The following is a 12,357-nucleotide window of genomic DNA, read 5'->3' on the forward strand; positions in this document are numbered from 1 at the left end:
GACAAAAAAAAAACGACAAAAAAAAGCAAAAGAAAAAAAAAAGAAAAAAGAGAAGAAAATGTTCTTTTACCTGCAGAATGACGGAACTTCCCAAATACGGTAGGTCGCGGTTGGCTTTTCTATTATCCAAACCCAACAGGATCTCTCCTAAGCATAAACAAGCAGGGCTCCTGCACAGCTCCATTTGCTCAACAAGGCCCAAAAGACGAGGATCACCTCTCAAGTCTTCATCAACATGCCCTTGGAATACATACACATACAACAAGCAAAACCCAAATGCCCTTCGCCTAGCAACATAAGAAACGGTGGGGTCGGCCTTGTTAATAAATCGGTCAATGAAGTCCAACATTCGCACTCCCTTCGAGGTCACTAGACGGTCCACCTCGAGCCTTGTTAACCCAAGCAAATATCTAAATTTGTTCTTATACCCTTGCGAAGTAGAAGGAATGGCAGGCAAGTGTTTAGGGTCCCACCCACCAATCGCGGCAATTTCTTCAGGAAATGGGCAAATATCGCCTCCAGGGAACGCAAAAACATGATAATTTGGGTCCCAATAATCAAGACAAGCATCCAAGAATGGTTTGACAACCTTGATAAGCTTCAAACTCCACAAAGATCCAAGATTATAGGCGCCCATGTCGTGTTTCTCCACGTTTGAAAATTCGTTGGTCCATTCTTTTAAGCGAATCTCCAAAGTATTCTTGATGAGAGATTATTTTGAGGATTTTATGTAATAAGACGAAGAAGAGACGAAAGAATTGTGTGAATAAAAGCTCTATCGACGTCTCTATGTATACTAAAATCTGTTTCCAAAAATCTGCCAGAACAGAACCACCTGGGAACAGGCGCAGCACCTGCTGCGCCTCTTCAAAGGGACGCAGCTCATGCTGCGCCTCTTCCTCAGCTAGGTTTCTGGGATTTTCCGCGTTGAATCTTTCCTAATTCCTCGACGAATAATTTCCTATTCCTACGGGTTATTATTTTGGTAAATACATGGAAGTTACCATATTTCGTGTTTCCTAATTTCGCGGGAACGCATTTCGAGGCGATATCGACATTTTCGTCATTTTATCACACTTGTACATTTTCATTTTAGGAAGTAATTTTCTTTTTAATGTAATTCTTTTTTAGAAAATAATTTTCGTTATAATTTATATATTTATTTCATTTATATATTTCTTTCATTTCTTTTCATTTCTAACTTATAAGTTTCTATTTTTTTCTTTTTTTAGGGGTAACCCTCCCTACCGTCCGGTCATTTCCGGCAAAATTTTTGCATTTTTGCGTGTTTTTGAGTCATTCGTTTTGCGCTAATTCAAGCCATGTGTATATACAAATGTATGTTTTGCGTGATTTCTATGTAAATTTCGGCAGCATGACGGCGTAAACCGTCATCTACCAAACCTGTTCAAAGCTAACCTGCAGATACAAGCAACACAACCCAGCAGCAAAGGCACTCACGCCATCTTATATACAAAAAAAAGGGAAATGTACATTAAACTGGGGGCTCGAGCCCCAAACAAAGTCCAAAATGTTCAAAATGAAGGTCCAAAACGTACAGATGTGCAAAATACAAACAAAAACTAAACAAAACTACTGCTGGTCGCCCTCCAGCTCCGCAACTCTTGCCGCAAGAGCAGCAATCTCGGCGTCTCGAACCTCGAGCTCCCTCAACAAGCGAGTTGTCTCCTCCCGAGACTGAGCCAACTCTCGCTCCAGCTCACGGTCCCCCTGTAAACAACAAAATTGGCTCATGTCAATCATTTCAAGCAATTAAAAGAAACGTTGGAAAATCAAAATTCAAAAATGAAATAGGCACAAGGTTCATACCTGACGACATCGACCGCCGACAAGTGCCTCGACGGCAGTAGCTCGCAGCCGGTTGGCCACCCTCCACAACGCCACGAACCGAGACGGCGCAACCTGCATTTTCAAAAAAAAAGTTCTCAATAATTGGATAAACTCAATCAAATGTGTTCTTACACAAGAATTATGCAAATTAGAGGCTCACCCTCCGAATCAGATGCTGCCAATCGTCCAGGCCAGCATCCGTCACAGCCACGTCAAAGTCACGTAGCTCGGAGATCGTCGTCCTCCCGGTCGCGTCAGTGTACTCGAGGGTCTCGGGGTACTCTGGGGGCTCGATGCCCGCCGTTTCAACCTCCTGCAAAGCCAAATATTTCTCATTAATCGATGATCTTTCATCGTAGTTCTCAAAAATCAAGAATAAAGGAGAGAAGATATGCTCACCACAACCGGCCAGTACGCCAACCTCCCGTAGAGGAACGCCGAGTAGTCCTCACCAGGAAGAAGGAGGGCGTCACCACCAACGCCAGCCGAGTCAGCCTCCCTCTCATCCTCAGAAGGCTCCCTGAACATCGTCCTAGGAGGATCGATGGGAACCGTCAACACATCCCGAAAGCACTGACGAGCCAAACGCTCGCCCAAGTACCACACAGGACCCATCGACGTCCTCAATAGCAGTCGGCTCGAGCTCCTAGGTCGAAGGACCTCAGCCACAAAAGGAGGCGCTCTAGTGTACTCCGCCCAAGGCCTGGGCACCCACTGGGACAAGATAAACAAGGAATCATTCTTATGATCGATTCAAAAGCAATGTAGAAGCAAATGAATATAAGTGAGATGCTTACGCTGTCTAGCTGAAGAGCGTTCACATCCCGCCGGTAGGCATCGTGAGAAGAACGCTTGCTCTTCGTCCTGCACATCACCCAATCCCTCACCACGGGATAGGCCTTCTCCAGCGGCTCCGTCCTCTTGGGCGCGAGGCCCGGAAAGTAAGAGTACACCCACGCCTGTAAAGCGAGATAGTCAATAACGATATTTCGTAATTTGATAAAGAAAGGAATTGATTTTAGTCTAAATGAAGGTTCATACCTCCAACAGTAGTCCAGGTCCGACAGTGCCAAGAGAAGTCCCCTTCTCCATCAACTCCAGACGAACCATGGCCCTCATGAAGCCGATGAGGACCGCAAAAAACCAAAGAAAGGACCCGGTCCAACGCCCTAGGGAGCTCAGGTCAGAAAGGAAGGGAAGAAGCTTCGTTGACAGCCTCTCTCCCTTGTGTCCGAGGTAAATCGAAGACAGAAACCACCAAAGCCACAAGCGGGCCCTCTGCTCAGCAGTACAGGGAGGAAGAGCCGTCTCTCTCCCGTCAATCGTCACCAGCGCCGGGATCTTTCCCATGAAGTAGTCTCGAACGTAGGAGCTGGGCACCAAACCCGGCACTGTAACAGCTTTCGGCGACAAGTTTCAGCCGATCAACCTCCTAGCCTCGGCCGAGTCCACCCTCATGGCAGTCTCCGGCCACTCCACAGCCTCAGACCCACATGGCGTACGGACCCGAAATCATGCCGTAGTCCTCCAGAGTGACTCCCACCTCACCAAAAGGCATGTGAAAAGTGGAAGTCGTATCCCAGAATCGGTCCAAGAAAGCGCGGACCAGGCTAAGGTTAGCCCGCAGCTTCCTCTTCGCGATATCCCTCCAGGCCTGCACCAATGCACCAAACGCTCCACGATCGATCATGGCGCGCTCCTCCGCCAACAGCCGCTCGTAGCACTCCATCGCTGTCGTGTAACCCGAGAACGACCTGATGTTCCCGGCCCCCTATTGTGATTTGAAACAAAAGCTATCTTTAGTTTTGAATGAAAATTGGAAGAGATATGAACAAATGAATGAAAGAAGATGAGTGATGAGTAGTGAATTCCTATTTACCAAGCTCTTCACCGTCATGTAGGACAGGTGACCCTCTGCAGCCAAAGCAGGTGCCTACTTTCCCAGGTCTCAGCCCACGCGGGTGCTCCCCTCAACTGACGACCTCCTCGCCCAACGTTGGCCCGTCTCGGGGCCTCCTTGATGTGAACATTATTTGCGCACATTTAGTCCCCTAATTGAGCCTATTTTGCATACTATTATAACATTCTATGGCCATTTTATCCATCAAAACCTTCCTATTTGCTTTTCTATCGCATTTCATATGTTTTGTAGAAAAGGAGATAATAAGGCGGAAATTCCCGTCTTTTGTGCATATTTGGAAGCTTATTAATGATATTAGATGGACTAGTATGAAGAGGAGGCAAGAATGATGACCAAAGATGTAGGAATAAAGTGTATATAGAAGGATCAAAGGGTTAGAAGTAAGAATGACGAGAGGGAAGGCATTACAAGAAGAAATCGCTCGAAAACCGAACCAAGGGTTGCTCCTTTGGCTCTGAAAATATGCTAGATAGAACGGCGTCGAAAAAACAAGTGATCTAGGCTTTTGAATCACTCCAATAGGAGTCCGGATGAAAAAATGACGTCCGTTTTACAATCCGAGCTCAAACGAAGAAACTGTTGGCCAATCCGCGCGTCCTGAGACTGAAGACGCCCATCTTCTCCAGAAGACGCCCGGGCAGAATCTCCAGAAGACGCCCGTCTTCCTTACAAGACGCCCGGGCAGAGACCACAGAATCCGCCCGTCCCGTGCTAAAGACGCCCGGATTCCCAGGCAGACCAATTTCGTTTCTTCAAGCTTCAAGAAAAATGCCCATCCTTCCAAAAATACCGGCGTTTCCTTAAGTAGGGACTTAATCGTCATTTAAGCCCTTAGCTAACCCTAATTCACACACCTAATCCCCACTATAAATACCCCATTTGTAATAATCAAAGGGACCAAGCTCTCTTAGTAGGAAGTTCTCTTAGATTAGATTAGGAGTAGATTAGAATAGATTATCATTTAATCTTTCCCCAAATTACACATTAATCTTTCCTTAATCATTGTTCAAGTTTATTATTCAAGTTTATTATTGAGTAATTGAAGATTATTGGGTTATTATTGGGAGATTGACAACCTTCCATCAATCATCAAGTTCTTTTATTATTCTTTGCATTATTATTTTGGAATCTCCATAGGTATAATTCTCTTAATCCTTGTTTTAATTATAGTTAATCTTTCTTACTTGTTCATCATGTTTTACCTTGTTAATATGATTGACAACCTTGTTAGCATGTTAAACTTGATAATGAGTGAGTAGTCTCTTAGCTAGGATTAGTGGGTAATTAGGGAAAAGCAACATGGGATTGATTCATGCTTAATCTAATATGTTCACATGATTAAATTGCTTGCTTGTTGTGATGTCAACTTTATGCACATGTTATGTTTGATGAAATGCCAAGCCTATGAATCCTTGCATTTACAACCATCTCTTATCTATTCAACTTGACTTGTAAGATATAAACCAACTCGAGTCTTGTTAGACCATGCATAGAAGTTGATTAGGAGGAAAGTAAGTCAACTTGTAGGTGTTGTACAATCTAATCGATTCGGCTCCGGGACCCAACTCTTCCTAAGAACCGTAAGACATAAACCAACTCGGTTTCTCCACAACATTAATTGCTTGCAACTTTGTAAACATGTTTGTATGATCGACACCATGAATCCCCTATGACCCCATGATATCCTAGTACTCTTTATTACTTGTTTACACCCTTATTTACTTTATTGCTTGCATTAGTTTAGACACAACTACAAATCCCAACAAATTGTGACACTAGCATAAATTGAGATAGATAGACTTAGAACCCAAAGCACACCGTCCCATGGATCGACCTCGACTTACCACTAACTAGTTGTTTGTTGAGTATTATAAATGTGTTTGATTGGATGTGACCCGACGACATCACTCCCACATCAAAATGGCGTCGTTGCCGGGGATGGTGCTATGTAATTAAGTTCTTACTTGTTTGTCTATTTTAATTGTGCTTTCACCTTGAGGAACTTGTTCCTCAAGGATTGTTCTTACTGTTTTTGTGTAGTTTCCTTGCTTGTAGTTGTTTCTTTGTCTTAGCTATGATGGCTCAAGACTTGACATATGGAGTATGTGGTGGATCTTTTGAGTATAACTATGGGTATGGGGAGTTTGAGAAGCAAGTCAACACAAACCTACCTTATTATTCGTACAATGAAAATCCTAACTACTACCCCAAAATTTCCAACCAAAACACTCACATCCAATATCCACAACAACCACCCACCCAATACCCACTCCATAATGAGTTTCAATTGCCACAATACAACTACTTTCACACACACCCACAACAAGAAAATGAACCCATTCAAAATGTGATTCTCCAAATGATGGGAGATAAACAAAACTTCTTCAAACAAATGCTAGAGGAGAGTCAAAAGAGGGATAATGTTCTCCAAGGCATTGTTGCCCAAGGTGAGGAATTGGAGATTCAAATTGCCCAATTGAAAGAATCCCAAGCAATCACTCCTCACCACCCTTTGGACATTGAGCATGAATGCGAATTTGAAGTAGTAACTTTTGATATGGAAAATGAGAAATGGGAAGAGCCAACCACCTTGAGCTCTTGTGACTATGAAAATGTTGTGTTCGATGAGGAAGACATGAGGTTGAGTAAGCCAAGTACTCTTAGCCTTTGTGAGTATGAGGGTGTGTCCTTTGAAGTGAATATTGAGACATTGGAGAAAGAGTTAAATGAAGCCCCCATCTATGATTCGTATGAAGATAGTAACAATGATGATGAGCCTAAGGGATGGGGACTCGTAATATTACTCTCCTTGAGGAGCCTATCCTTGAGACATTTGAGATACCCTATCATGAAGAAGAACGTCCTTTCTTTATTCCTCATGAAGACCACTTGACACCTATCATGGAACCAATGATCATTGAAGAGGATATGGTAGACCTTCTTCAAAAGGCCAAAGTATCATACAATAGCTACTTGGTGAAAAAGCTCAAAGAGAAAATTGCTCGTGAGGCCACTTGTGAAGATTTGGCACCCACAATGTCAACTTCTAAGGAACTCGATCATCAAAGCCATGAAAATTCTTTCCACCTTGGAAGGATTGAAAAATCAAAATGTTATCATCATCACCGAGATTGAAGAAGAAGTTGGTGAGTGGAAGTCTACGGATGAAAATGAACCACACTTCATGCCTAGTGTTGACAAGAATCATGGGCTTGTTTATTGGAAGCATTGGGAAAGCTCTAATGCCAAGGACGAAGCAAAAGAAAGAACATTTTACAAGCTTCCTTGGCCAAATTTCATATTCAAGTGGAGCAACCCATACTTGTGTCTATTTGGAGCTTGTTCACAAGCTTTTGATCTCTTATTAAGAGCCTTGAGCTCTATGGATAAGAATTTCTACAATTTGAACTAGTTTGGTGGAGTCCTATCTCAAACCACCATTTGTAAAATATTTCTTGGACCCTTTGCTTTGTATAATATTGTACATTATTGCATTTGCATTTAATTTCTTGCATGAGAGTGGTGAGAGAGAGAGTCATCTTACATTTTTAATAAGCAAATTTCAGAAAAAGATAAGGAGGAATAGCAAATTGGTGAAAGGGTATGATATTGCGTAAAAAAGAAAGAAAAAGAAGAAAAGGAGCTGAAGACGCCCGTCCCGAGGCCTGGACGCCCGTCCAGGACCCCCGTCACATAACTGGTTGACGCTGTCTCAGAAGACGGGCGGATTCAACCCAAGACGCACGTCCTGAGAAAAGTCGCCCGTATTCTTCACGGGACGCCCGTCCCGTATGTCATCTAAAACAAGATTTTGAGCTGCCAGGAAATACGAGCGGATTTTCACGCCCGTCCCGACCAAGACGCCCGTCTCAGCACAGAAGACGCCCGTCTTCTTCCTGCTCTCAACTTAGCAGAATCCCTGTATTAGAATCTGCCCGGATTTATAGGAAGACGCCCGTCTCCTATTATCAGAAGACACCCGTCCCGCAGTAAAGACGCTCGGATTGTCCCCTTTTTCTCGGATAAACCGGACAGGTCCCACCCCTATCCACCCGGATTCTCTTCTTCTTCTATAAAATCACCCCCTTTCTCCCTCATTTCTTCACCTTATCAAACCATAAAACACTCATCTACATCCTCCAAAACACCCCCCCCCCCCCCTCACATCAAAAGCCAACAAAACCCCCATTTCCTCAACTTCAAGATGATGAACCTCAAAGGCAAGGCCAAGAAGTTGGTTGAATCCACCGGAAGGAAGCGCAAGGGATCATCCTCATCAACTCCGCGAGAGGTAGCGCTACCAAGGAACTTCCGCCCCATAATGAGGGGAGGAATGGAACAACTTGAGTACTACCAAGAGGTGCTTTTTGAATCCGATGACCACCGCGATAACTTTGTCAAATTGCTAGGTAAGAACTATGAACCCACTCAATTCATAGATACTAGGGTGTTGGAAATCCTTAAGATAAGGTACCCTACCGAGATGTTATTTGATGGCCTTGGGATTGGAAAACTTTTCCATGCCCATGAGGAGACGTACCTTAGTCTCACCCTTGAATTTTTGAGTAGCCTTCGCATTGTAACGAATACCCGTACCAATGTGGGCATGGAGTTTAGGTTGTGCAACCTAGACCATAGTCTTACTTTAGATCAATTTGCCTACATTTTCTGTCTTGAAGTGCCCACCAACTATACCGATAAACCCGATAATTTCGATGTGGACCAACTTTGGAGGGCTATTTCCGGGAGGAATTTACCGGTTTAAAGCAATGCTATACCTTCGCCATCCAACATCTGGTGATTCGAATCACCGAGCGCTTTGTGGCCGGTACCATCAATGGGAGGTACGAACAAAATAGGTGTACTCTCATTGATTTAACTTTTCTTGAGTCCTATTTGAATGTTCGAGGGACGAGGCGCTATAACTTCAACACACCCCTTGAGATACTTACTAGGTTTCATGATTTTGCTCAAGGGACCACCCAACTCAAGACCTTCGTAATGGGAGGTCTAATTACTATTTTGGCCAACTACCTTTGCCCCGGGTTCAACGCCCAAGGGACCTATACTCCTCTTGAGGGGAGGACTTTGATTGATGAGCACACCGTCTTCAACCATCACCGGTGGTGTAACTACACGCAAGACGAGAGTGTAGAATGGTACACCAAAGGATGCACCTCAATCATCCTTGAGGGTTTGAGGATACCGGGCATTGACCCAAGATTGAGCCCATATTCGCCTCCACCAAGCTACCTCCTTGATATCCAAATTCTTGACAATCCCCTCAAAGGGAAGAGCCACCCCGCCAAGTACCTCGTGGAGCACCGGGAAGACCTATTCGCCCACCCTTCTATGTACCCATGCCACCATACCCTACCCCATATACCGAATTTGAACCAGCAATCCCCAATACCCCGGGCATTAATGATTTGATGGCGCTCATGAATAGAGTGGACCTCGGGGTATATGAAGGGAGGGTCGACAACTACTTGGCCCTTTATCCCCAATACTATAACATGGATCAACAAGGGTATGTTGAACCCAATGGTCCTAAGCCCTCTTGGGCACAACCACAACACTTGTTCCCTAATCAAGGGAACCAAGCTTGGGGTCGCGACGGCGGAGGGCATTCTAGCCAAGGTGGAGGGTACTCGAGTCAAGGAGGAGAATTTGACCAAGGAGGATATTGGGGCCAACCAAGAGGGTATGACCAAGCCGGTAGCTCTCACCAATATGGCTACCAAGATGAGGAGGATGACGAGTGAAAGAGGCCTACATCACCACCTCCATTTGTATGATACCCCTTTCTCCCTCTCTCTTTTGTACATACATTGCATTTAGTGTAACGTTCGCATGCATTTGTATCATATCTCATTTGCACTAGTTAGTTCATATAGTATAGTTTGCATTGTAATATATCTCACATGATTCATGTAGACAGTTGCATATAGACTAGAATTCATGCATAGTTACTAATGGCCAAACCTATTCATTTCTACACTAGAAATAGTGTTTAAATCGGTTTGGGGAGGTTTGATCATAGGTGACTTAAGCATTTAGCATGCATCATCTAGTATAGTGTAGATTGCATTCATTTGTTATATATGTCATATAGAATTGCATTTAGTTAGAGCATGCATTCATTCATATCATTGCATTTGCACTTTAATTTCCATAAAACTTTAAAAATCCAAAAACATGTATTTCTTTTTCATCCTTACTCCTACATGTACATTGAGGACAATGTCCAAAATAAAGTGGGGGATGGGATTTTATATTCCAAAAATGATAAAAATTAAAATTTTTTTTGAAAAAATACAAAAATATGTTCTTTAATTTCATAAAATCAAAAACCATAAAAATTTGAAAAATTCAAAAAAACCAAAAACATGTTCATTCCTTTTTAGTGTAGAATTGTATATATTGTATATACTAGTTTGCTTGTTTGTTTATCCTTTTTCACATTGATTGACTACGCCACATCGGAGACATGAGGATATTGAAGACCGCATGGTATGATCTTTCCAGTCTCTTTTTTCCTCTTTATGTTAATGACTATGTGGCTTTATTTTGATTGATGCGGTATAAACAAATGTGAACTTAGGACTTGCATTTAGTTTATATGGCATATTAGTTGGTAGAATCATTTGCATTTGGATGTATATATGTTAGTTGCATCATGGCATGTAGTTGCATGTTAGAAAAATTTTGTGAAACCGTCTACTTGGGAAGCTTGACAAGTGTATATAGGCCCTAGTAGATGCTTTTTCTTCTTAAGACTTTGCTTGTTAGAATGCTTGTAAAACACCCTAGGATGTGTCATGCTAGTATCCTTTGACCCATGGATTAAGGCCTAGTCAAGAGTACCTTGTGGTGTGATAACTTCTTGGCTACCGTTTATTCCAAGGTGACCCTTGAAACCATGCATCCATCCATCCATCATCCATGTTCTACCACATTTTTGTCATCAAAAGGGAATGGACACAAAAAGAAATTGATTTGAGTTCAATGAAATGAAAAGTGAAAGAAAGTTTGCAAAAATGCATCAAATGAAAAGAGGAGCAAAAATAGACTCCTAAAGCTTCAAATATAAGGCACCCTCACTACATATGGGGTGACTTTGAAAATGTTCAAAAAGAAATGCAAAAAGTTGAAAAGTTGTCAAGTGTTGAAATGCCAAAAATCAAAAAGAAATGGCAAGAAAGTGTTCTCAAATGTTATATGCCACAAGAAATTGGGGGGAAAAACAACAACAAAGCAAACTCCCAAAGTGAAACTCAAATTCTATCGATACCTTTATCCATCGTATTCATTTTTGTGCATGGTAGAGAGGGGACGACCCTTATTCTTGTCTACGCAAGAGGGGGAATTCCGCGATCCTCCAGTGTTTCTAACACCATAGGGAGTCTACTCTTGAGAAAATCATTTAACGATTGAGGACAAAGGTACCCTATCTTGACACAACTTGGAGGTGATTTATTGGTATCCTTCTAGGCTTAGTAGTTTGAATAAATTGCATCTATGAAGGACTGTGTACCCTTGAATTGCTTCCCTTGTAGATAATTTCCGCCACTTAGATGAGGAAAGTGGCTATTCTTTTGTAGATGCATCCATTACTTGATTTTGTGTGCTTTAATGCTTGGATGTGTCGCCATTTTGGCAAGACCCACCTTACCTTGCAAGAAGGCATCCTACCTCATGGTTGTCTTGTTGTGAGTTGAAGGGGCGGAGTGAGACCCGCTAATTGTCTCACGTCGGTTATATTAGTAGGTTAGCTTAAATAAAGGTCTAGTTTTAGTCACCTCTTTACTCGGGATGAGTAAAGGTTCGGTTGGGGGATATTTGATGTGAACATTATTTGCGCACATTTAGTCCCCTAATTGAGCCTATTTTGCATACTATTATAACATTCTATGGCCATTTATCCATCAAAACCTTCCTATTTGCTTTTCTATCGCATTTCATATGTTTTGTAGAAAAGCAGATAATAAGGCGGAAATTCCCGTCTTTCGTGTTTATTTGGAAGCTTATTGATGATATTAGATGGACTAGTATGAAGAGGAGGCAAGAATGATGACCAAAGATGTAGGAATAAAGTGTATATAGAAGGATCAAAGGGTTAGAAGTAAGAATGACGAGAGGGAAGGCATTACAAGAAGAAATCGCTCGAAAACCGAACCAAGGGTTGCTTCTTTGGCTCTGAAAATATGCTAGATAGAACGGCGTCGAATGAACAAGTGATCTAGGCTTTTGAATCACTCCAATAGGAGTCCGGATGAGAAAATGACATCCGTTTTACAATCCGAGCTCAAACGAAGAAACTGTTTGCCAATCCGCGCGTCCTGAGACTGAAGACGCCCGTCTTCCCAGGAATCCGCCAGTCTTCTCCAGAAGACGCCCGGGCAGAATCTCCAGAAGACGCCCGTCTTCCTTACAAGACGCCCGGGCAGAGACCACAGAATCCGCCCGTCCCGTGCTAAAGACGCCCGGATTCCCATCCAGACCAATTTCGTTTCTTCAAGCTTCAAGAAAGATGCCCATCCTTCCAAAAATACCGGCGTTTCCTTAAGTAGGGACTTAATCGT

Source organism: Silene latifolia, chromosome 1 (assembly GCF_048544455.1).
Source record: "Silene latifolia isolate original U9 population chromosome 1, ASM4854445v1, whole genome shotgun sequence".
Classification (NCBI taxonomy): Eukaryota; Viridiplantae; Streptophyta; class Magnoliopsida; order Caryophyllales; family Caryophyllaceae; genus Silene; species Silene latifolia.